This window comes from Triturus cristatus, chromosome 1_2, assembly GCF_964204655.1.
Source record: "Triturus cristatus chromosome 1_2, aTriCri1.1, whole genome shotgun sequence".
In the NCBI taxonomy this organism is placed as follows: domain Eukaryota; kingdom Metazoa; phylum Chordata; class Amphibia; order Caudata; family Salamandridae; genus Triturus; species Triturus cristatus.
Window position 1 is genome coordinate 148,307,452 of NC_140580.1, and position 26,501 is coordinate 148,333,952.

A 26,501-nucleotide genomic window follows, 5' to 3' on the forward strand; every position below is an offset into this window, starting at 1 on the left:
ATCATCGGGTATCATAAATCATTCTGTCACAAATCTGTCATAATTTTTGTTGCCATAAATCTTGGTCATAAATCATCGGGATGTCATAAATCATTCTGTCACAATTCTGTCATCATTTTGTTGTCATAAATCATTCTGCATGGGCATCATAAATCATCAGCCATAAATCATCGGGTGGCCATAAATCATTGGTTTGTCTTTTGCTCATTTGCATATAATAGGGGTCGTAAATCACCCTGACAGTTTGTAGATTGTTCTTTGTTGTTGTCCATGCCCCTTTGCGTGTGGGGGGTAGCCTTTTCCCGGAGCCAGGCCACAACTCGCGACCTTGCTAGTCTTTCCTGCGCCCTGCCGTCTGGCAGGGGCTGGGCTGCGAGTGCCGTCTCCGTTTGCTACCCCGATTTTCTGTCAGGCGTACTCACCCAGCCGTAAGGCATCCCAGAGTGAGTGGCCCTCCTTCTACACACCGCCCTGTCGGTGTGTTTCCATTACCCAACCAATATACCTCTTGTTTCCGCACCTTCTGGTTGGATTTCTTCTCTCTATGCGCTCTCATCGCGTGTGGGTAGCCTCTTCCTGGAGTTAGGCCTCAGCTCGCTACCATGCTGGTCTCTTTTGTGCCCTGCCGACCGGTGGGGGCTGGGCTGCGAGTGCCGTCTCCGTTTGCTACCCCCTTTTGTTAGACCACTTCACTCAGCCGTGAGGCATCCCAAGGTGAGTGGTACCACTTCACTCAGCCGTGAGGCATCCCAAAGTGAGTGGCCTTACTTCCACACACCGCCCGGTGTGTCTCCTTTGCCAATCGTTGCACCCTTAGCTCCTTTCGTCCCTGTCAGCACTGCGACACTGCTGTTGTAGGTGTGGGTGGGTGGGACTCAAAAGCCGTTGGTGCCGCTCCCCCAGCTCCCTGATGTAAAAGGTAAGCTGCACAGGGGGAGCGTTGCCTTATATCCCCTTCCCCCTTCCTTCTTCCTTTTGTTCCTGGGGAGGGGGAGGAGAAGGGCCTCAGGCGCTTTTGCAGCGAGGCACTTCCCCGGCGGCGCTGACCAGCGCAAACCGGATCCTTTCCTTGTGGGCACGGGCGGCCATTATGGCGCCGGCCCTCTAGGCCCCCTTCGGGAGCGGCCTCTGCGAAAACAGGCTACCGACAGAAACAAGCAGTCTGAAATATTTGAGTATACTGCTACTTTTGGAATCTCATTCGTAGTTATGGTACAAATGTCATGGTGGTTAAATTTTTACTTTTTGATTTGTAAGCAAATACTCACCTGTAGAGGGGGATTTTTTCCTTTTTTTTTTTTTTTAAAACCCTTAATTTCTTTAGTTTCTATTGTAGATGCTTGCAAAAAACAAACACTACATTCTTGAAAAGACCCGACCTATTGGCTTTGCCCACCAGAAATCAAGCTCATAGAACATCGGTCGTACACAGTTGTCTGGAGCAGGTAAAATAACACTGTGCAGTTTCTTACAAGTTTTTGACTGTGTGCCCGCATGTGTGCTAAAAGTGTGTGAAAGGACATGTCCACGCATGTGTACATTATCCCGTAAGTGTACATTATCAAGAATGACAGTACAAATCCACTAAATAATTGTAAATGTATAAATCATGTGCTGTGTGAATGCACATATCTGCAAACATTCCCTGAGCAGGTCTGCACAGTTGCACATCTCAATGAATGCAGACCGATTGCTATGCATTCCTGATTTAGCAAGAGCTCTCCACTCAGCCACATAGACTTTTACGTCATTAAAATGCATACACACCACACAAAGGGGTTAATCCTGATATCTTTGTGCGATGTCTTTCCCTCACCTGCACGTTTGCTCAACAGTGATGACAGCTTTGCTACATTGACTTTTACACCTGTAAAAGTTGTAGAAAGGAATGTACAAAGGCCTTTAAACTCGCCAAGGCAAGCACCTCCTGCTGAGCAGCAGTTGAGGCCTTCTTCTTCGAGGAGAATGTTTTTGTTCCTCCGTCAAATAAGAATCAATGAATATACAGGCGCTGGACTCTTTCGCATTACCGGAAGGTGGACTCTGTGAACATATGCCATATAACTGCCAGACTACAACTGCTAATGTCCTTGTTATGAAGTCAGGGACTTGTGCATAGCCCAATTCTGCACAAAGCATACAGGACCAAAGAGAATTTGGAGAATTCTTAAAAGCAACAAAGTTTTAAAGCATTATCCATATATTACAATTTCCACCATAATTACAATGCCAGGAGTGTCAGTAATTCCAGTTTGCAGGTTTACCATGAGTTCTAAGTAAGTATCCAGTATTGGTCTCCTATGTAATTTGCAGTATTGTGTCCATAATTCTAGGCCTTTTCCTAGGACAAAGTCCTCCCGCTTTGACATAGACAATTTGTCCTTTGAAACCAATCCGGTAATGCCTTATGTGGTATAACTGCATGCTGTTTTACAGCACGGCACATACAAATCTAGTTTACTCCCAAATAGTAATTTAGATCAAACTTGTAATGTAGGCCTTTGAGTCTGGATGACGGAGCATCATCCACCCCAGGAGACCAACAAACAGAATTTCAGATGTTTGGTCTCTCTACATTGTGTGTTGAACCTCTCCCTCAAGTGCTAAAGGACTCATTTAGAGGAGGGTGGCAAAGGTTGATGTCTTTTTACAGAATGGTCGAAGACTTTGTTCCTTTGTTGGAGCCAGAGTTGTCTCCGCCATCTTGAACACCTTTTAGTGTATCTAACATCATCAGAAATGGACTTGAATGACCTGCCCAATTTAGGAAAGACCGGAGGGACCCATACATGATGGTGTTTCCTCTATCTGGAAAAGTAATTGAATTATTTCAAAATGTCTTTCACATGCATGCAGAAAGCTCAGAGGGCATCATATTCTGAGCCCTGCAAATGATGATGGCAGTTCCTCCATGCCACTATGCCACTTTCAACACTACTACCACTCACAAACCCACTCCGCACCCACCGTGGAGGAACTGGAGCAAGGTCACAGAGGAATACCTCAACTCCACCCTCATTCACAACCCCCACACCTCAATCGACACCAGCTCTGCAGCCAACGAACTACCCCGCTGGATCACCAATTGCACAGACAAGCTTGCACCCCTCCTCAACCCCGACAGACAACGCCCCTTGAAGGCCACCTGGTTCACCACGACCTCCAAGAATCCATACGCACCTGCAGAGAATTTCGAAACACGATGGCGGAACAGCTAAACCATTGAAGACCAGACCACCTACAAGAATGCCATGACAGAATACCACCAACTCATCAGATCCACCAAAAGGACCTTCATTCGGAATAAAATCCTCACCAACTCCAGCAACTCGAAGGAACAGTTCAGCATCATCGAGCAATTCACCAAACCCCCCCAGCGAAGTCACAGAAGTCACACACTCCCAGAACTTCTGCAACAAGCTTGGCTCCTACTTACACCTGAAAATCAAGGCCCTCTACGACAACTTCAGCTAACAGACGCCAGAAACCACCCTTCCATCCAGCGACGTCAGCCAGCCCACCACTCCTGCCTGGACCCTGTTCACCACCGAAGATACCACCACGACCATAAAGAGCACACACTAAGGAGCCCCCACGAACCCCTGCCTGCCGCACATCTTCCACAGAGCCGCCGCAGCCATAGCGCTGGAGCTACGACTCAGCATCAACGCCACCTTCGAATCCTGCACCTTCCCCGACGAGTGGAAACGAGCAGAAGTCAAGCCTCTCCTCAAGAAACCCTCTGCAGACCCGACAGACCTAATAAACTACCGACCCATCTCTCTCTTTCCATTTGAAGCCAAGGTCACCGGGAAGATCGTCAATGCCCAGCTGACCAACTTCATCGACGAAAACGCCATCCTCGACTCTTCCCAATCCGGATTCTGCAGTGACCACAGCACCGAGACCGCCCTCCTTGCTGCCACAGATGACATCCGCACACTCGTCGACCAAGATATCACCATTGCACTCATCCTGCTAGACCTCTCAGCAGTCTTCAACACCGCCTCCCACCGCACTCTCGCAGCCAGACTCCACGACGCCGGCATAGAGGGAACGGCTCCTGACTGGCTCTGCTCCTTCCTCGCCGGCAGAACCCAAAGGATCAGACTCCCGCCTTTCCTCTCCGAACCCACCAAGATCAACTGCAGAGTACCCAAAGGATCATCGCTCAGCCTCATGCTCTTCAACATCTACATGGCCCCCCTCGCCGCCATCGTAAGACAGCATGGACTCAGCATAGTATCCTATGCCGATGACACACAGCTCATCCTCTCCCTCACGAAGGACCCCAAAATCATTAGACTCAGCTTCTGGGAGGGAATGAAAGACATTGCAGCTTGGATGAGCAGTAGCTGCCTGAAGCACATCTCATCCTTGGACCCACCCCCTCAGCTTGGGACAACACCTGGTGGCCCACCGCCCTCGGGAACCCCCGAACCCCCAATGACCATTGCCCAGAACCTCGGCATCATCCTCCCTCACCATGACTCGCCAGGTCAACGCCGTTGCCTCCACCTTCTTCAACACCCTCCGCATACTCCGCAAGACCAGCAAGTGGATCCCCCCCGAAGCCAGAAAGACCATCACCCAAGCACTCATAACAAGCAGACTGGACTACAGAAACACCCTCTATGCTGGAATCAACAAATCCCTGCTATGCAAACTCCATACCATCCAGAACACCGTGACCAGACTCGTCCTCGGCATCCCATGACATGAGCACATCACCCAACACCTGCAAGGCCTCCACTGGATCCCCATCGAGAAGAGAGTAACCTTCAAGCTACTTACCCATGCCTACAAATTTCTCCACAACACCGGGCCCAAATACCTCAACTAAAGAGTCTCCTTCCACGTACCCAAAAGAAACCTCTGCTCCTCCGACCTCGCCCTAGCAGAAACCTGTGCATCCGCAGAACTAGAGCGGGTGGAAGAGCCTTCTCCTACATTGTGGCCAAGGCCTGGACCGACCTCCCAGTCAACATCAGATGCCCCCCACTCTGCACACCTTCAGGAAGAGCTTTAAGACCTGGCTTCTCGGCTGACCTGGGGCTGCAACCCAGCACCCTGAGACCCTCTCAGGTGAGTAGCTCGCTTTTAAATTCCCAGATTGATTGAGTGAATGACTACGGAGATTTACCCACCAGAAATAGCTTCACTGGAGAAACAAATATACCTGTCCCCCCCCCAATCCAAGATACCTCAAAATTAGTGGCCTGCCTGCAGCTGATGTGGCAGTGGTGTTCCCCGCTACAGCATCAATTTGACAGCTTGGTCGCCAATTCCTAGGTGTTGTTGCTTTTAGAAACAAAGTCTCCTTAAAAGGTAAGCTTTGTGATAAAATAGTTCAAATTTTGAAAAATGCAGGTGAGTTTACCAAAGTGGTACAATATTTGATGGTAACATAAAATGATATACATTTCTAGTGAAAATATGTGAAAGTATCTCTTGAATGGAGAATGCAGAAGGCTTTCTAGTGCATTGATGAACACTTAAGTAAAGTACATTTTTACTGAAATGGATAATATTCTTTGCTTTTTTATTTTAATTTATCACAATATATTGCATTGTTGGAAATTGGATTGCGATGTCTATAAAGTTGGAATCACGTATATGAAACATCTCGGCAAACAATAAAATTACTAATGTAAAATTGTGGAGAATGCCTACATGTTACACTTGTATGGAGCACGAGAGAAGCTGGCTGCATCAGGCACGCTGAATATATTATTTTTTGACATGTCTCAGAAAGTGTAATGCACATATGACCTAGCTTTAGGGTTGCATTGCTCTGTCTGCATCTCATATGGAATGTTGAATTTTTATATTCCACAATCAAGGTGTTAGCGCCTAATAGGATTGGCCAAATCATATTTAAGACTAAACACCTCATCTTACAGATTTAACTGTTTGGAAATCAAGATGGTGCTTGATAGGTCGTATGGACCTTTGCCACTGTGCTGCGAATACAGCTTTAAAACACAAGTCATGCATAAATCATCAACTGCCAGATCCTCAATGTTCATTTAATGATGAAAGGTTGTCGAAGTTTTCAAAACCTTCATTTGTCTTAAAGGATTAGTATGGTTTTGGCATCTTATTCAGGTTACTCCAGTTTACAGAAATATTGACTAAAAGGTTGTTTACTGACCGCATAAGTCAACACAGAGTGTTCCATAGAGGAGATCGTCGCTAAAGAACCTAACCTACCCCCCATGCAGAGAATCCCATGAAAAGTTGATTTCAGAAAAGAGCAAGATTTTGGAGCATAGTTAGGGAATAGAACTTCCCATAGTTGTTCTGGAAAACTCAGCTGAGTTTCCCACAATTGAAGTAACAACCGTTCGATTATCAGTGATAGAAGAATGATTGTTGCAGTACCATTGATCAGAGAAATCAGAATATTGTCATCTTTAACAATAGCTATTGGTAACAAAGATCAAGAATAGGAAGTGGCTCTCCCGCAGCAGAGTCATTAGCGGTCTCCTTTCTAACTCACTAAGAACACTTATTAATATAAAATCACACAATAACGCAACGAAAATTAGTGAATATTCGATACTCTCTTCCAATGGAAATCGCTCATTTGATGGTATATCTATATTATTGTTCATTCTATCAGTCTATCTATTATGAAGTGACAGCAGGGTTTATTCTGTAAAAATTATCTAATATGGCATGATGAAGCTAAGGAAACATAATCGTAAAGTCTGCATATTCTCTAGCAGGATGCTGGTACTAGGCAAAATGTCCTAAATAAATGTCTATTCAGCTTATGAGCAAGAGTCGAGAGAAATAGGCTTGGGCCTAAGCACAAGGGCACATTTAAGTATGATAGCCCAGTACAAAAAAATGTCTTCACTTTATTCTCAAATACAGTTAAGCAAGCATATTTTTCCAGTGTGCGATTTACTAAATTATTCTTTAAACTTATGAATGACATTTTCTATGTAAAAACATTTTTACAGCCTTTTTAAACGCATTCCTAAAAGTGCAATCCTAATATGGTCAGCAAGTACAAAAAAATGTAAACTCATTTCCTACAAAGGTAAAGTAATTTGCCTGGGGAGGCAGATAGGGTTAATGATAGAAGAGATCACTTGCGTCCCCCAACTGCTCAAAATTCAGATAAGTCTTACAGAGCCTACGCCCCATAAACTTTTAATCTTCCTCGTTTTATGAATATTAATTGGGGGGGCTTATTGGCAGGCCACCTGCTGAGGCGGTCTCGCTATTGATAACCGATGCCATCGTTTCTGGAGTTCAAAAACCGACAGAGGGCTTTCATGTTTGTAAACAGTATTGATCTGCATAATAAAATGGCCATTAGACAACGGGATTAAACACCAACGAACGCAGAACATTTGCGAGATTAAATCCGGAAGCAGTTCATTAACAGCTGAGCCATGCAGCAGGCATTAGCAGCAGCCAATTAAAGGAATGGCGTATGGATCGAGGGAACTTTTCTAAGTACTGCGGAATCAGCATCAAGTTCCGGATCTTTGAGCGGCATATGTCGCGCGCCCACGATGAGACCCCGCGGTTGCGTCAGCGGAGAAATGTGCGCTCAGCCTCAGCTTTGATGCCGCCACAGCACGTGCGTGAGGCTAACTGTCCTTGAAACTGACAAAAAAAATCTATTTACAAATAAATAGTAGATTTTAATTTTAAGTAGATTTTAATTTTAAGTCCCGCTATAGAAAAGTCATAGCTGCTTGTCTTGATAGAGGTTCAAGCTATTATCACAGAATCTATCACTGAAGTGTCCCTAGAGATGACAATGAGAACACTGGGATACAGTGCACATTCTGAATGGGATGCTGGGAGGGAAAGTCCCCTGCTATGGTCAACAGACTGGACGCCATGGCCTTACCAGTAATAAGCATCATGCTGCCGACCGTACTAACAACCCAGTGATAAGACGTTAGAGTGACTTAGAACTGGAGGCTGAAGATACCAATGTTTCTGGCTTTGGAGCCAGCACCACATGGGACTCCCTGGGCCTTTAGTGTTCATAAATTGATCATGAGTAGAATATCTGGCCCACCTACCCGCACAGACTTTGTTTCTGGGGAAAAGTCAATAATGCTGGCACTATTGTTTGCTTCTGAAATATCTAGATACAAGGCGATGTGTTGCAATGGTAAAAATTGTAGTAAATCAATACTTAATATTATTCACATGGCAATCGAATGTAGATTCTGGTAACTTCATGTGTGGATATGAATCTTGCATAATTTGGTCAATATTTAACGTCATGGAAATGTACTAAATGTAAGTCAAAATTCAGTGTGAACCCTCATGACCAACAGTTTGGCAACCACCCGCATAATTACGAGGCCGGGGTCCCTCAGATTTATCAAGGTGCCCGAAGTACATAAGATACACTGCACAGCCGTCCTCCACAGCACGCATCAATGGCTTACGCATTTCGTATAAACAGTACCCCATTTGACTATGGAGATGCGCACAAACATCACTGAAACAAACACATGGTGGTGTGTATGAATTCCCACGTGCTGCATTTTATTGTTGAGTATTTTGACCAGAATGGTTCATATGCTACAAAAAGAAAACATAAGCAGAGTGACCAGAGTGTGGTTTTGGCACAGCCAGTAAAGCCAGGAGAGACGAACATGTAACCAGTTTGAGTCTTCCAGGAGGTGGGAGAGGAGGACGTTCTTGAAAGGCGCTTTAATGGTATGCCAGGAGGTATTTGCCATTTGGTCCCGGGGGAAACTGTTTTGATGAAAGGGTGCCAGGAGGACAAATGACTTGGGGCTAGATGTGCGACCATTCACTTTAGCGAGTCGCAAATTGCCCCGAATTGTGACTCGTAATTTGTGACTCGCTAAAGTGAATGTACCACAGTGTCTCAGACACTGTCTGCGATTCCCAATGTGGTCGCAAATTGCATGCCTCATCAATATTCATGAGGCAAGCGCTTTTGCGACCCCATTGGGAATGGCTAGCAGTCGCATGGATGGTGGCCTGCTGGGGTCAGCAGACCACCATGACTGTGACTGCTTTTTAAACAAAGCAGTTTCTTTTTGGGGAACAACCTTTACAACTCAACTTTTACAACGCACTACCGTTACAACGAAACTGTTACAACGCGAGTGCATTGACAACGCAGGACATTACAACGCAAGTCTTTACATCGACTTGCACTAGATGGCGTGCTAACATTAAAAATAGTGTAGTTTACTATCCCAACACCTTCCCTACTGTTACGTGGACTGGAGTTGGAATAGTAAATTACACTTTTTTAATGTTAGCACGCCATCTAGTGCAAGTCGATGTAAAGACTTGCGTTGTAATGTCCTGCGTTGTCAATGCACTCGCGTTGTAAAACTTTCGTTGTAACAGCATGCGTTGTAACAGCATGCGTTGTAACGTCATACATCCTTTCTTTTTAACTGCAGCCTGTTTTCTATGCATTTAAAAAAGAAAAATGAAACTATTCAGTTTCATTTTTTAAGGGCAGGCAGTGGTCCCTGGGACGCGACTGCCTGCTCCTAAAATATATTTTCGCACACACTCACAAAGGGGGAAGGTGTCCCCTGGGGACCACTTCCCGCTTGCAAGTGGTTTACCACCTACTTGAAGAAGGTGGGAAACTGCAAGTGTTTTGCTGCCACAAATGCGGGCGCAAAACAATAGTAAATGACATTGAAACTTGCAATTAGGAAGGGACGCCCCTTCCTAATAGCAAGAGTTGCAAACGCTATTTTGCAAGTCAGTGACTTGCATAATAGCTTTTGTAGATGCCAGGACCCATTTTTTGTGGTTGCAAACGGACCGATCTCCCATTTGCGACCAAACTCCTGTTTGCAAGCGCAAAAAAGGGTCGTACATCTGGCCCCTAGTGAAATAAAAGTGTGCAGTGCACTTTAGTGTACAGAGAGACAGCTAAGCTGATAACCGATGGAAGAAGGGGTGGAAGATCTAAAGGGAGGTTTGTGCTATTTAACGACCAGTAAATTAATGCATTATCGAATTATTTTGCAAAGGCCATACTTATAAGGAGAACATGTGCAGCACCGAAAAGAACATTGTCAACAGTTGCCTTTTGTTTTAGAAATGAGAGAAATTAATCCATGTCGCTCTGGAACAGCAAGACTTCTGTAGATCTTCAGTTCTGGCCTATGCTGGGCATAAACTGTGCTTGGAGGAGTCCTTTCTCTATTTGGAGAGAGGGGGCATCAGTGGAGAAATCCTTTATAAACAGACTTGTCTGTAGTTTCATTTTCATTTTAGCCAAGCTTGGTTGTGTATTTTAGACCTTGGCATACATAGCAAGTTTTAGTCAGACATCTGTGCCAATTGCCGGGTCTACCACCGCTGATTTTGTGGTTGAATCTGGTTTCTGTGATCTGGTTTGCCTTGCTGGACCTTTGGATTTGGCCAGGTACATAGTGTGGGGCCAGTTCTTCTGTGCACTTAGGATCAATCCATCACGGGCTTTGAAGGCAATGTAAAGTAATCTCAACCAAATCATCTGTACCATCTGAACCTAGCAGGGGTGTGATGAGACACAGTTTCTTCAGATTCAAGCAGAGGATGGCTGCTTGGTTCTGCAGTCTCTTGGGTGCAGCACTATAAGTGATGTTACAGTAATCAAGCCTAGACTGCATCAGGGTCGGGTAAGTTCAATTTGAGGTATCAACGGAATTAGTGAAAGGGTCTTTTTCAGCATTATGAGATAGTAGTTTGAAAGATTCTCAAATGTTGAGATCTGAGGTCTAAACTTATGTTCTTGTCAACCCACACCCCTGTAAAGTTGGAATCAGCACCTTCGCTGTTTCTGATAGTGTGAATCGTTTGAATGAGAGGTGACACGATGGCAGGCACCTGCTGCTACTGAATGCGGTGGTGTAAACTTTGCATCAAAGTTTATGTCCAAGACGTGTTGGCTGGCTCTACCCTGGACACCTATGGGGGTGTCTAGCATAGACTGGATCACTCCAGGCCACCAAATGCTTTGGACATGCAGCAGAGAAGTTAAGATACGACTTCTACAACAGCTTAAAGAAGGTGAAACACGAATTGGGAGATTTGGGACAGCAAGTCTGCACACTGAAAACCTCAGGGAATGCCAGGGAGGAGGAACTTGAGGCACTCAGGTGGCCGACCGAAACATATACCTTCAATTTCACCTGGACGACTTAGAAAACATATCCCACCGACCAAATATTCGTAAACGGAGCATTCCCAACAAAATAGTGTCAGGCATGCCCGAAGACTAGGTGAAACTGCTCTTACACCCAGTCCTCCCCAGCTTCCCACAGAAGGACGTCCAACTTGACTACTCACACTGAGTCGGCAGGTCATCAAGACTCTAGGAAAGCCCCACGGGAACTGCTCAGCTGTGTACACCAGTGTAAGCAGGAGGAGACAGTCATGGTGTTTGCTCACACAACTGGAGCAATCACCATTGAGGGGGCTACATTGTGCCTCTACTAGGACCTCTCCTTAAGCACCCGCTAATGCCCATGACAAATCAGCCCAGTAACGGCAATCCTGATAGAGAAAGGTGTAAAGTACCTATGGAGCTTCCCGCTCATCCTTTCGTTCATCATCTCCGGCTCAACACATACCATCCGAAATCTGGCAGAGTCGTGCTCGATACTGGACTTGCTGGACATGATGGAGAGCCCACCTCTGGATGGTGCTACCCACCAGACAGGTACACCAGAATGTCGCAAAAGAGTATGCCCGACCACAGTAGCATACAAGCAATCCACACACTGTTCCTCTCAGGACGAAATACACAGGGAGAGGCAGGTGGTACTGAGTAAGCTGCAGTCCAGTTTACAGCAGAGGTTGAGGAGTGACGGTTGCTGCTCCACAGCCAGGGTGGTGGTCTCACAGCGCTGCTGACACATTGCAACCTCAATGTCCAGAGTGGAAGAGATGTGCGGTTTGGTAAGATGTCTGTAAGGAGTGGTGGACAGGAGCGGGGAGGGGGAATTGGAATGAGTGACAGAGAATGGACTTCGACGAGGTCTCCTTGACCTCAACGTTTGGGTCACTTCAAGGAACTGGATGGTCCGTTGGCGTGGGGAGTGAATGTTGTTCATTGTTGTTGGGATATTGTTGGGGGTGGAAAGATGATACACTAGCACCATTAACTAGTACAACAATATTGACAATTAGGCCTATAAACAGGTATGCCTCACTGTTAGACCTGACCTTTTCAGCTGGTTTATCCCCAGAATTTTTGCATTTGGGCCTCCTGTTTTTGACCCATTTTGGTTGGTTTTGTGACTCTGGGCACTTTACCACTTCTGGTCAGTGCTAAAGTGCATTTGCGCCCTCTGTAAAATATGAATATGGAATGGTGTTTCCATGATTGGCTTGTTCAAATTACTACTAAGACCCTAGTACAGTGCACTGTGTGTGCCCAGGGCCTGTAAGTCAAATGATGCTAGTGGGCCTGCAGCACTAATTGTGCCACTCACACAAGCAGCCTTGCACAAGTTTCTCAGACCTGCCATTGCAGTGTCTGTGTGCAGTCTGGTGCTGCCATGTCAACCTGGCAAGTGCACTCACTTGCCAGGCCCCAACCTTCCCTTTTCTTACATGTGAGTCACCCCTAAGTTTGGCCAAAGGTACCCCTGTGGGCAGGGTGCGGTATTTGTGAAAAGTAGGACATGTTTTTGTGTGTGTAACATGTCCTGATAGTGAACTACAGTGAATTTAACTTTTCACTATTGAAAAGCTATCTGTCCCATAGGATAGAATGGGAGTTTATTCATACCATCTTATAAATATAACTTCCCATTGGGAGAAGGTGAAGTTTAGTATGCCTGAATTCAGAATATAAAGATGCATCTTTTAGTAAGGATGATTTTTACATTCTGTGTTTGAAAATACCCCTTTTAGAAAGTAGGTATTTTCTTGCTAGGAACATCATGTGTGCCTCTGCTGGCTTGTGGATTGCCTGTCTGGCTTTGGAGAGACAGGGGCTGGAGATGTGCATGTGGGTGGATGTCCTGCCTTTCTTGGATGAGTCAGGGCTGGGCTGAATAGACCTGGGCTGCATCCTTTCACCTGAATGGACCTGGTCCACCTCACACTATGCTGTCTCCACCTCCTGCTGGGAAGCTGCAGCAGAGAGGACAATGGTTTTGACTGAGCACAGAACCTCTCTGACACTAGAGAACAAAGAGAAATGGACTATAAGTATTGGGGCCCAGACTCCAGAACTTTAGATTACTGCTGAACTAGGGAACCAATAGGTTTATTTCACACTTTACCTTACTGTTAGATAAGTGCAGTCCTGGTTGCCTCAATCCCCGAGAATTTTCTGACGCTGAACTAAGGAACCTGCCTAGAAGGAGAGCCAGGAAAACTGCCGGAGAAGTACTTCTCCTGTGCTGTCTGCTGCTGGGGTAGGCCTGCAGTGGTTGCTTCTGTCTCAGGCAGGGAAAGGACTGGACTGTACTTTCATCATCCTGCTGTTAGAGGTTTCTCCAAAGGCGAGAAGTACAGCTTGCCTCCTGTTGGAAATCTTAGGGATAGAAAAGACTACAGAAATGACTCCTGGAATTCAAGAGGAACTTCTGCCAAAAAGAAATGCTGGAAAAACCGAAGGAGAAGTACTGCCCCTTTGCTGTGTGCTGTCTGGGGTTGGCCTGCAGTGGCTGTTTCTGCCAAGAAGAGGATAAAGACTTTGCTGTGTGCTGTGTGTCCTGCTTGAAGAAGATTTCCAAGAGCTTGAAGTAAAGCTTGCCTCCTGTCCTGAAGTCTTGGGGACACAAAGACTTCACCACCACTCCCCTGAACTTCCTTGCTTGGAGTTCTGACCTGTCATGAGGTGTCTGTTGCTGAGTTCGGCCTCTGGGTGTTGATCCTGCTGTTGGCAGCTGGAAAAGAGATGCAACTAGGAGAAGCACGACACATCCACATCTGTTTCCTATGCATCGCCGAAGAAACCGACACAGCTCCTGGAAAAAATGTTGCACGCCGAATCGCGTGAACTGATCTCCGACGTCCAAGATCACCACACCGATTCCGACGCAGACCCTGCTGTGCGGCTGCAGGAACCAACGCACCGTGGGACTGCCGCTGGAGAGAGCAACGCAGCGCCGTTCCTACCGCCGCATCGAGAACTGACACATCCGCGATTGTCACGCATCTCACCGGGGTGCCAAGTCTACAAGAACGCCAAGGTCGGAGTAATAAACTGATGCATCATCTCCCAGTACAGTCAGAAAACAAAGCATCACCCCCCCTTCAGTAGGGAACTGACGCATCGCCTCCCCTGCATTGTAGTAAGGAACCGACGTATCACCTCCCCTGAAGTAACGAACCGACACATCACCTTCTCTGTGTGTAAGGAACCGACGCATCATCTTCCCTGCGGCTGTTTTTGTTTGTGAATGTGACGCATCCAAGGTACTTTGTGTTGAAAGTGTTGCATCTATATTGCTATGGACAGAACTGTTTCTACCTTTTAAAAAGTCATATTTTGATATTTGTATTGTGGATTTTTGTCATTTTAGTATTATTTGGTTAAGATAAAGATTACTTATTTTTCTAAACTGGTGTGGTGTCCATTTGTAGTGTTTTCACTGTATTACTGTATGTGTATACATATGCTTTACACACTGCCTCTGAGATAAGCCTGGCAGCTCATGCCAAGCTACCAAGGGGGTGAACAGGGGTTATTTTAGAAGTGTATCCCCCTTACCCTGACTAGGAAGAAGAGTCCCTCATCGGACAAAAGTGCAAACCATTGCCAACTAGTGATCCCAATTTCTAACACTCACACTTCAAGGTCATCAGGGGTCACTGCACTATCCCTCCAACTCCACAATGGTGAAGGTCATAAGATATAATGTAAGATGGCTTAATGCCCCAGTTAAGCCCCTGCCTTTGCTCTCCTTCCTGAGGGAGATGGACTGTGACATCTGTCTTTTGAATGAGACACATCTCATTAAACAAGATTGGCCAAAGCTTAATCCCTCTGGTTTCCAGGCAGCTCTTTTCTTCCAGCCCCAAACATCAGGGGGAGTGGCTAGCCTGTTGGCTAACAAATTCAAGGGTAAACTCATAGGCACATTGCTTGACATACCAGGATGACTGTTAGTGGTATGCATACTAGTCGGACCCACCACCTGTACACTGGTCACCATATATGCTCCAAACCAGAACTAGGAATTATTTCTTAAATTTGCCCTTCCGCGTTTCCTAGGATCCTCAGATAGGGACGTTTTTATTGGTGGAGATATTAATATAGTAATGAACATAAACATGGACAATACACTCAAAGGATGGGATAAACAGGTAAGCTTTCAAAATGGTGCTTCAAATGGATCAAAGACATGGGGCTTCTTGATATTTTTTGAGACTTACATTCCACACAACGTGACAACACCTTTTCAGCTTCCCAACAGATCTATGCCAGCCTTGACTACTTTGTTGTCAACACAAACACATGCGCAAAGACCATACGCACCAACATTGTAAAGTTTGCCCTGTCCGACCACTTCACCATCACAACTGAACTACGGATGGCCACCACAGATACCCCATACGGTTGTGAAGGCTTAATGATAACATTTTGAAACACCAACAAGGTGATAGAAACAATCAATTGCAGCATCACTGATTTCCTTACTATCAATGAAACTCCTGGCATGACTGCCTCGATACTGTGGGACACATTAAAAACAGTCAGCCATGGGAAATTCATCTTGGCACACTCGAACTGGTAGCAAAGAGACAAGGGAAAAGAATTAGAAGGGAAGTTTGCAGACCTAGAAAGGGCATACAAACAGATGTCGTCCAAGTGACAACAACTCAAAGCTATCAACATTAATAAGGTGGAACTGGCACATCTTAAAGTTAAGCAATGATATTGCACAGGGGGCAATAAAGTGGGGCACCTGCTATCTTGTAAATTAAGAACCAAAATACAGGACAGCACTATAACTCTACATGATCGGGGAAGAGGGTGAACAACACTATTGGCTGGCATGTTCGGTACTTTCTATGCAGCTCAATAGAGAGATGACCCCCTGTTCCTACCCTGATATGGTGGTAGCCACCGAAGATATCCGTGAAACGCTTGATAAGCGGGGGACTGAGGTTTTGATTTTGCTGGACCTCTTCTCAGCATTTGATACGGTCAACCATGAGATCCTGGTTGATCGTGTAGAGAGTCTGGGGATAGAGGATACAGCACTAGGTCTCCACCAATCCTTTCTAGCCAATAGACAACAAATCATGGCATTGGGCAAATTTATATCCAGGACTTTTTCCCTGCCCTGTGGAGTTCCTCAAGGCTTGGCACTGAGCCCGACATTGCTCAATCTTTATATCACGCCGCTGGCTTCACTTTAAAGAATCTGGCTTCTTTTTAGCATCATCCGCAGATGACATTCAAATCGTGGTGTCACAAGCAAAAGTTGAGAATAACTCAGGTTCTGCATTTAGAACTTGCATGAGCAATATAAGCAATTGGATGGACAACAATTGTCTTAAACTGAACGCTGCTAAAACTGAGGTCATCACCTTTGGTAATAAACTTTCATTCTGGATTCCAGAATGGTGGCCACCTGAGTTAGGCCCTCTTCTTGAACCAGCTAAAAAAGTAAAAAATGGAGGCTTTTTGCAGGACAAAGAGTTGAAGCTTAAAGACCAAGTGAATAAAATTACATCCTCCTCATTTTGCTCTTTGAGGCTGGTAAAAAAGATTGAAAAATTCTTGCGATCAGAGCTTTTGAAGACAGTAATCATCACACTGGTACTTTCAAGGAGCGATTACTGCAATAGCCTATATCTTAATCTCAATTTTGCCTTACATGCAAATCAGACCGCTTCATCTGCTTTCCAGAAATTGAGGACTATAAAGAAGGTCATCCCGTTCCTACCTGACAATGTGGCAAAAATAGTTGTGAGCACTTTAGTACTATCTTCCTTGGATTATTGCAATGGTCTTTTTGCTAATGCCCAAATCCGGGTGATAGCAAAATTGCAATTAATTCAGAATGCAGCGGCAAGACTGCTTTCCAAAGTATCTAAATTTGATCCCATTAGTCAAACTATTAGGGACTTTCACTGGCTTACTGTCAGGAATAGGATTAGATTTAAGACCTTATGTCTTACGTTTAAAGCTTTAAATAAGCAAGGTCCACAAGTCTTTCAAGACCAACTGATTCTATATCAACCCCTAAGATCCTTGAGATCAACAACAAGTTTCCAAATTTCGGTCCCGCGCACAAAAACCGTGTCTTGGGGAGATAGACGCTTTGTGGTAGCGGCCGCAAAAATGTGGAATGTGCTACCGTTACACATTAAATTAAGTCACACTCTGCTGCAGTTTAGGAAATTATTGAAAACTTGGCTCTTTAATCAATAATTATTGCTAACCCCCTGCTTTCCATTCTATTAATGATAAGTTCTGGATTCTGTTAAAGTCTCAGCGCCAAGACGCCCAAGGGCATACGTACGCGCTTAATAAATTGCAAAAATAAATAAATAAATAAATCTTTCCCTAGGCTCTTTGAATAAGCTTTAGACTCTGCAGAATGCAGCTGCACGATTTCTCTTTAAAACCCCTAAATATGAATCAGCTAGAGGAACTATCAGGAACCTCCACTGGCTCCCAGTCAAACAATGTGTTAAGCTCTCTGCCTGGCCAAAAAATCACTGCAGGGACTGGAGCCAGCCGGGTTTAAGGATAAGCTCAAATGGTATACCCCAGGGAGGACGCTTCACTCCGTCTCAGCAAGGAACCTTGTAGTCCCTCTTTTTAGGAGGACAACCTGGGGTGGACTACAGCCTTGCTTTGGAATGGATTACCATTGGAATTAAAAGCTGCTCCCTGGCTACTTGCCTTTAGAAAGGCCTTGAAAACAAGGCACTTCTCTCAGGACTAGAAGATATCAGAGTATTTGCAAGAACTACTAGCTCTGGAGCTATACCCAGTCTACAGCGCCAAGACGCCCTAGGGCAAGAGTTTGCACTTTATAAATCACTTTCATATTCATGTTCATATATACATGCCTACTAGCGGATGTCACCCTCCCAACCATAACACGCACCCGAGCAGAACACCTAGATGCAGACATTACAATGGTGGAAGTGATATCAGTGATCACCAAACTTCAACTGGGGAAGGCGCCCTACCGCCTTATGACAGCCTTTCATAAGGTGCTTTGTTTGTTGCTGGCCCATATACCGACATGGCTATTTAACAGGTTTGCACATCTGGTACCCTGGCTCCCTTGATGTGGGAAGCAGTTGTAACTGTAATACCCAAGCCCGGGAAAGATCTCACACAGTTTTCTTCATTCAGGCCCACATCGTTACTGAATGGGGACATGTAGATTTTCACCCGGATTTTAGTGCAACAAAAAGCTGCTGACATGCAGGGGTTGATTGACCCGGAACAAACTGATTTTAACCCTGAAAGGTGATGCACTGACAATACTAAACAACTGTTGCACATACTGGATAAAGTGGGACGAGCAGCCCAACCCACATTCCTACCATCTATCAATGCTGAAAAAGCATTCAACCACTTTCACAGGCCCTACCTAGGGCAGACACTGGAAAAAGTGGGAGGGAGACCTCGATCAAGGAAATGGATATCTAGCGTCTACAGGGACCCTGATGCAAGGGTTAGGGTTAGTGGCAAATTCTCGAGCCGCTTTGTAGTGGGGAGGGGGATAAGGCAAGGTTGTCCCTTGTCTCCCATCCCATTTGTACTGTGTATGGAACCATTAGCTGAGAAGATACATCTCCATTAAAACATATAGGGAGGGCAGTTTAGAGGGTAACAACATAAAATTGCTCCCTACGCAGATGATGCAATGGTGATGTTGACGGACCCAGTGTCCTCCATCCCTGCGTTTCTTTCTGAGCTGGAAAGTTTTATCAAGGCTTTAAAATTCATGCTTTCAAGTCCCAAATCATGAGCATTCATACTCCCCAAAGAATTTAAAGACACCCTCACACAGAAGTACCCACTGCTCTGGACACAAAAACGTATCCCATATCTAGGCATCAAAATCTGCCCCACTAACGACAAGACGGTCATACTAAACTAAAACAAACTAATCATGACCATCCGTACTACAGTTCAGAATTGGAGTAATGGGAGACTGAGATGAGTGGGTCACATGAAGGAGGTTAAGATGACACTACTCCCTAAAATATTCTATGCGATGCGAACAATCCGAATCTAACCAACATGGTGAACAATAGAGAAACTGCAGAAATACATCGGCCAATTTATTTGAGAGGGCAAGAAACCCTGCATGTTGATCTGCAGGACCTACCAGAAAATAGAGGAGGGAGGCTTAGGCGTTTGCTGCATGTCAGACTATTATGCAGTGGTACAACTTTGATATATAGGTGAGTAGCATCACAGCACCGCCATAAAGCACTGGTGCTTTATGGACCAAGCGGTCCACCACCTACATATTTAGAACGTCCCATGGCTGGCACAATAACACAGACCACAAAGTGTCTATACCTCCCTGGTGGTTGAGGCAACTGTGGAAGTGTGGGACAAGATTGTGATGGTCCACTGGTTAACAACGATGACATCACCAATGACCCCAATATTGAATAACCCTGACTTTGCACCTGCAGTAACGGGTCCTGCCTACCAGGCCTGGCAAAATGCCAACTGCAAGAGGGAGGAAGATCTATTCCATGCAGATGGCATTGCAACCTTTGAACAATTAAAATAAATTAAAACATGACTTTGACCTCCCAGAGTCAGAATGTTGGCACTACTCGCAAGTTCCTCATTGGGTCATGCCAAAGCAGAAGTGGAGGATGCTCCTACTCCCACATCCCAGCAAAGACCTGAAACAGCCTCCCCACGTACCTCTGGACCATAACCTAACTTCCAGGTTTCCAAATGGCCTTCAAGATCTGGCTGTTCGAATAAGCCTCCAGAAGCTGCAAACACCTGGACACCCTATCGGGTGATTAGAAGAGCTTTACAAATCCTGATTGATTGATTGATGCAGCCGACAATGAAACGTGCAGCAGGTAGGGCCTTGACACCCTTCGAGAAGTGGCTTATCATGAAACGGGAAGACAAACATATCCTATCAGACATGTGTAAACATCTGCAATATCAGAACTTAGTGGACCGTTCCCCTGCACAAAAATGATGGGAAACTGAATGAGGGTGACAACTGACAGACACGAAATGGAGGGACATTTATACTAGAACACGGAAATCGGCTACTAGTAGTATGGAAAGAGATGCCCTCCTGAAGATAGCACATTACTGGTCCTACACCACAGAACGTATAAATAAATGGCATCTGGACACACCCCTCAGGTGCTGGAGGAATTGTGGGGGTATGAGAACACTAACACACATCATATGGGACTACCCTAAAGTAACCAAATACTGGGAGGAAGTACTCAAGAGTATTAACACTATCTTCCATACCAAGATACCAAGAATCCCGACGTACACAGTACAGGGATTACCCTTACCATTGACTTATCTTCTGTGTTCTCCAGAGGGAAATGCCAAAATGATGACCCTGTGACATTTATGTTTTTTGTTCCTTTATTATACTGTATGCATTGATGTTGCTCAAGACTCGACTGGCCGTGCTCCGCTCTGGAACCTTGCAATTGAATAGGCAACATGAGTCGTATTTGGCTATGTATTTGTTGTACAAAACCACAATAACAGAGATTTGAATCATAAAGTGTATGACATGCAGCTTAGGTAGGTGCAGAATATAGTTGTAGAAAATTCATTAACCCAAATTTTTAAGAAATCCTTACACTTGAGGCGGTTTGAATAGTCAAAGTTCTGAGTATGCAGAGATTTAAGGTATTTTGTGCAAAGAAGTTCAGGAAAGCTTCAGGAAATAATGAAATGTATGGGGTGGTCTGTAGGGTAGGAAGAAGGCACAAGGATGGTGAGCCTTGGATCAATAAGATTCACATTAATTGAAAGCCTTCAATTACCACTAACTGGTTGGGTCTGCTTTCTGGATAATGGCTAACCCACCTCTAGACCTTTCCAGGCGATTCTTAGGAAGTATTTTATATCACAAATAATGGTTTTATGCAGAATGGGGGGTAAATCATCTCTCATCCAGATTTCTGTCACACAGGAAAGTAAGTTTGGTGTATTGAGAGATAGGCAAAATAATTATGTTCAGCACTGTGTTCAGCACTGTGTTCAGGAAGAGGATTTTGAGGGACTCAAGGTCAAGATCATCTTCAAGTATGCTTAGAAATGACTTTACAGAATGAGCGATAGGAGGATGTGAAGCATTATGAAGAATATTAGTGGTAGTAATTAGTATGTTTGGAAGGGAGACTAGAAACAGGAGGGTATGAGGATTCGGTGGAGAGAGTTGAAGAGCCCAAAGAAGGGATAGAAAGAGTAGGAAGAAGCAAGATGATGAAGAGTGGTGGTCGATAGAGGGAGTCAAGTGTGTTTTGGTTTGTTGCTGTGTTGGCGTGTGAGAGAGAGCGATAGTGTAGATGGAATTGGATTTAGCAAAGTATTCTAGGATAGAAGTATTTGGTAAGTTGCTTAGAGATTTAGGTGTGGAGGGCCTTGGAAGTGATTAATGAGAAATGTGGGTGTAGTTTGTGTAGCTTGGAAGGAAAAAGTTGTAACTGAAGATGAAAAAGGGAATTCCATTTTCGGTTCTCTGTTTTATAACTTACCTTTTTCTAAATGTGCATATAGTTAAAATATCACAATAGCATCTACTACTGAATTCAATTGAATATGTTCACTTATGTTTCAGGAAAAAAAACATATATCATCTTTTCAAGATTATATGTGCTAAAACCATAAAACATCGCATATTAAAGTATATAGAAATTAGTCATAAAATTAACATATAAACTGCATTGTCATTTATTCCGAGTAGTAAATGCCAGCTAGCACTCCAAGGGCCAGATGTACGACACACCAATTTGCGACTCGCAAATTGAGTCGCATTTGTGACTCACAATTTGCGTTTGCAAATTGGGATGTATAACAGTGTCTCAGACACTGTTAGCGATTCCTAATGGGGTTGCAAATTGTATGCCTCATGAATATTAATGACACTGCTGCAATTTGCGACCCTATTAGGAATGGCTAGCACTCTCAGGGATGGTGGCCTGCTGGAGTCAATGGACCACCATGTCTGGGACTGCTTTTAAATAAAGCAATCTTTTTTTTAAATGCAGCCTGTTTTCCTTAAAGGAAAACGGGCTGCATTTAAAAAAATAGAAAAATGAAACATTTCAGTTTAATTTTTTTAAGGGCAGGCAGTGGTCTCTGGGACCAATGCCTGCTCTCAAAAATATATTCTCACATTCTCACAAAGGAGAAGGGGTCCCCTGGGGACCCCTTCCCGTTTGCGAGTGGTTTACCACCTACTTGAAGTAGGTGGTAAACTGCGATTGTTTTGCTGCCGCACATGTGGTCACAAAACAATTGTACATGGCAGGGCGACTCGCTATCAGGAAGGGACACCTCTTCCTAATAGCGGGAGTCGCAAATGCTATTTTGCGAGTCAGTAACTCGCAAAATCACATTTGTACATGCCATTACCCATTTTGTGGTCGCAAACGGGAGGATCTCCCGTTTGCGGCCGCAAAAAAGGGTCGTACATCTGGCCCCAACCTGCTAAAGTAATTCATATTTCAACAAATGTTTATGGAAAAAAAATCAATACCAAAATACAAAACCTGCTATAGGAGTTTCAACAGCACTTCACAGATCTCAAGGAGTAGGGGCTGAAGAGAATTTAAAAAACAATGCACGGGTATAGTAGCTTCCCATTAATTGCACCCAGCATAGGTCTCAGAGCGTTTAGGAATTATTGTTAAGTCCAACAATAGAGAGAGAAGAAATATTTAGTTTTACATGACTGTCAGATTACATGGGATTCTCTAGGGGTACTTAAAAATGTGCATACTTAGCGTGGTAATAAAGAGATAGCTGACCCCTTTAGAAACTGCAAGGTTTTTCTATCATTCATGATCTTCGCAGATTTTATATTGGCTACTAACCGACACATGTAATGCCCAAACAAGAGGAACAAAATAGAAAATTGGGGAAGGTGCTTCATTCTTTTCTTTGTAAAAATAGCAGATGGCAGATCACCAACCCACTTCTTTGTGATGCTGCGTGTTGGTTTCAGAGTCCAGCCAGAGACCAGGCATTGTGGCCAACCACCTCTGTGGATGACCCTGGCTGCAGATGTTGGTTGCCGGCAGAGAATTGAGTGCATAGACTGGTCAGAGGCCAGGCCCTAAAGCCAATTCTGAAGGCCATGCATTACTGGAACTGCCAAGCCTTGGACCCAACCCCTCTGCACATTGCTGAAGGCCTGGAGGTCAGGCCCTGTATGCGGCCCTGCTACACATGGCCAGGTACAGCATGGTCGGTCCCTCACGGAGTGTTGGTGGCAAGGCTTTGACCGAAGCCAGGACCAATGGCCACTTCTGATTCCTATGGCCAAAGGCCATACAGTGCAGCTGTTGGTCAGTCAGGGAGAGCTGGGCGCAGGGTTGGCTGTAGGCCAGGCTCTGTGGACAACCCCTCCACTGCTAATGGACAAAGGCTGTGTGCAGAGGAGGTTGATCTCCCACAAGGGGTTCAGCACAGGGCCGCCACTTTGTAGTTAGGGTGACCACCTGGCATGGATTTCCAAATTCTTTTTATTGAGTCATTTCACTGGTACAATATGGCATGACAGGATTAGGACGAACATTCCATGTTGATCAGGATTGTCATAAGGCAACAGGAACACCTTGGTCTCAGGGTAAGTCCGCTGTGGAGCTCAGAACGGGATCGAAGTGGGGCTAAGCCATATACGGACCATCCCTGGAAGAAGAAGAGCACGAGCTAGCTGTACGGTCTCAGCCAAGTGACAGTGTTTGAGGGAGTATGCTGTTCCTTCGTGTCATTTGCATGTACAGGCACCTCTGAAACAGTAAACTGAGAGTAGGGGTGAAGTAAAATGGTAGCACAAGGCTTATGGGATCACAGTGTCAGGGGAGGAAATACGGCAGACTGGAGTGCACCAGGGGATATGCCATAGCAGGGGGTGGGACTCATGACAAAGTTGGATAGGAAGCAGCAAGTAGGGCCATGCAAAGAAGACACCAAGGTGGGCTTATTTTGCGTGTTTGGGGAGCCGTGGATACACGTTATGTGTCAGTCGTGGGGGAGAATAAGAAGGAGGGGCGGGAGAGGGAGAGAGAAGGGCTCGTGTCTTGGCTATTCAGGGAGGGGGTGGGGGGGGTCAGGTTCCTGCATCTCCTCACGGAATAGTGTGAGCTTGGTGTCCCACACATCCACTGTGGGCTGTTTGCCTAGGCAGCAAGCCTTCTCATTATGCAGGTTCATATTTTAGGCATCTCCCCACCAGAGAAGGGTGATGGGCCATCTATTTGAGAGCGATGGCTGGGGGGGGCAGTGTAGGGTTATAACTCTCTTGGCAAGCAATAGTGCCAGATTAGCAAAACAGACTTAAACTATATGTTTTGGCTCCCGCTTGCAGACCCCTAGAGCAGTCGCCTACCCACGTATTTTGATGTGCGTGTTCAGTAACAGATGCCAAGGTGTCATGAAGTGCCTGCCAATAGGTAGCAAGCCTGGGGCACTCCCACAGCATATGGTGGCGGTCTGCGGCATCAGAGTGGCATCTGGGGCATGTAAGTCTAGCAGTGGGGAATATGCAGTAAACTGTAGCCAGGGTCAGGTGGTCAAGGTGTTAAATTGTGTATTGGATGCACTTAAATTGTGCATTGCAGGAGATGATGCAAGGTGAGTCATGCGCCTGTGCCCATTCTGATTCATGTAGTATTTGACCAATATGGTCCTCCCACCTTTGTTGCAGGGGCACCAGGCAGACCCTGGTATATTTCCTAATCGCCTTGTGCAGCCAAGTGATCAAATGATCCCTGACAACCGTAGTGTACATGCACGGGGGCCTCCTCGTCCACTTTGTACCTCAACCTGTGCACATTGCCAATAGCTGGCCTTGTAGGAGGAGCTCACCCGGCAGAATACCATGGCCTTGAAACAGTTGATTGAATGACAATAGGTGTTGGTCCTGGAACAGGTCTCCGTTTGTTTCAATTGATCTATTGTGCCGAAGGGTCAGGCCCTCTGGCGCGAATGCTCCTGGAAAGTGAGGAAGTCCCTGAAAGGGAATTCCGGGGCATAGGTTAGGATATCGCCCATTAGCTGGAACATCCGTGTCAGGCACTTGAGGGCGCTACCCACGTGAGCATCGTTCAGGAAAGATGGAGTTTGACAGAGGGGAGTAGGACCATCTCCCCAGTGGTTACACATAGGTAGCCTCCTGCTTGCCAGTGCGACACCCACTGTCCTGCCAGGTAGTAGGATTCGAATGAAGGGGCACCCAGCCCACCCTGTCTCACAGGGAATTGAAGTTTGGTGAGGGCCAACCGGTGGCGTTTACCATCCCACAGTAGTTCCCCCAGCATAATCTCCGATTCACAGTAGAATGCCCTAGGCGGGTACACCGGGACATTCACAAAATAATATAGTAAGTGGTGAAGGATTATCACCTTGGAAAGGGTGATTTTTCCCGTGATCGCTAGTGGAAGTCACTTCCAGAACTGGGTCTGGAATTTGAGGGATGGAAGCACTTGTTTCAGGTTCCCTCAAAAGGTCGATCAGGGAATGGTAAAGTTGAATCCCTAAGTATTAGGTTGTCTTCCCAGCCCAGTTGAGGGTGTCACCTCCCATTTGTATGCCTAAAAAGGGCTCACCCCGGTGAACAGGGAAGACATAGGACTTCACACAATTAACCCGGAGGCCGGGTGCCTTCTCAGATTTCAGGAACGGGGCATGTATGAGGTCAATGCCAACATGGACATCTCTGATGTATGTCAGAACAGCATTAGTATATAATGATACTGTTTGGACTCCCCGACCACTGGGATTCTCTAGTGCTCACCATAAGCTTCAAATAAAACAGGGGAGAAGGGACAGCCCTGGAGGGTGCCTCTGCCAATTTAAAGGGAGTGGAGATTGGGCGACTGATACGGACTCTGGGCTAGTGTAGAGCAGTTTCGTAAGGGCCTGGAAGGCATATTCCGAGGACAGTGTATCAAACGCCTTCTCCAGGCTAAGGATTAGGGCCGCGGCGTTGGAACAGTAATGAAGCGAGGTGCTGTGGAAATCAAAGGAGCAGGCCCGACCAGGCCTCTCTGGCTAGTGCAGCATTGGCGTCAGTGGGGACTCTGGGGAGGGGTGCTCACCCGAGTTGCTGACGGCTGTGTTCAGGGCCTGGTGCAGGTGTCCCCCTGTTACCCCTGGTAGAGACCAGGCCCTGGGCTCTCAGGCAGGCAGTGATGCCAGGGGCCACGAAAGCGGAAGGGGCGGCCCCAGGCTGGTTGCTCTGACAGAGTGTCTCTTCAGAATGAAGGCCTCAGGATGGAGGGGCGCTCACCTGGGGAACATGCAGCCAGCCGCCTGTCACTGCGTTGGTATGTCTCCAACGTCCTCCATG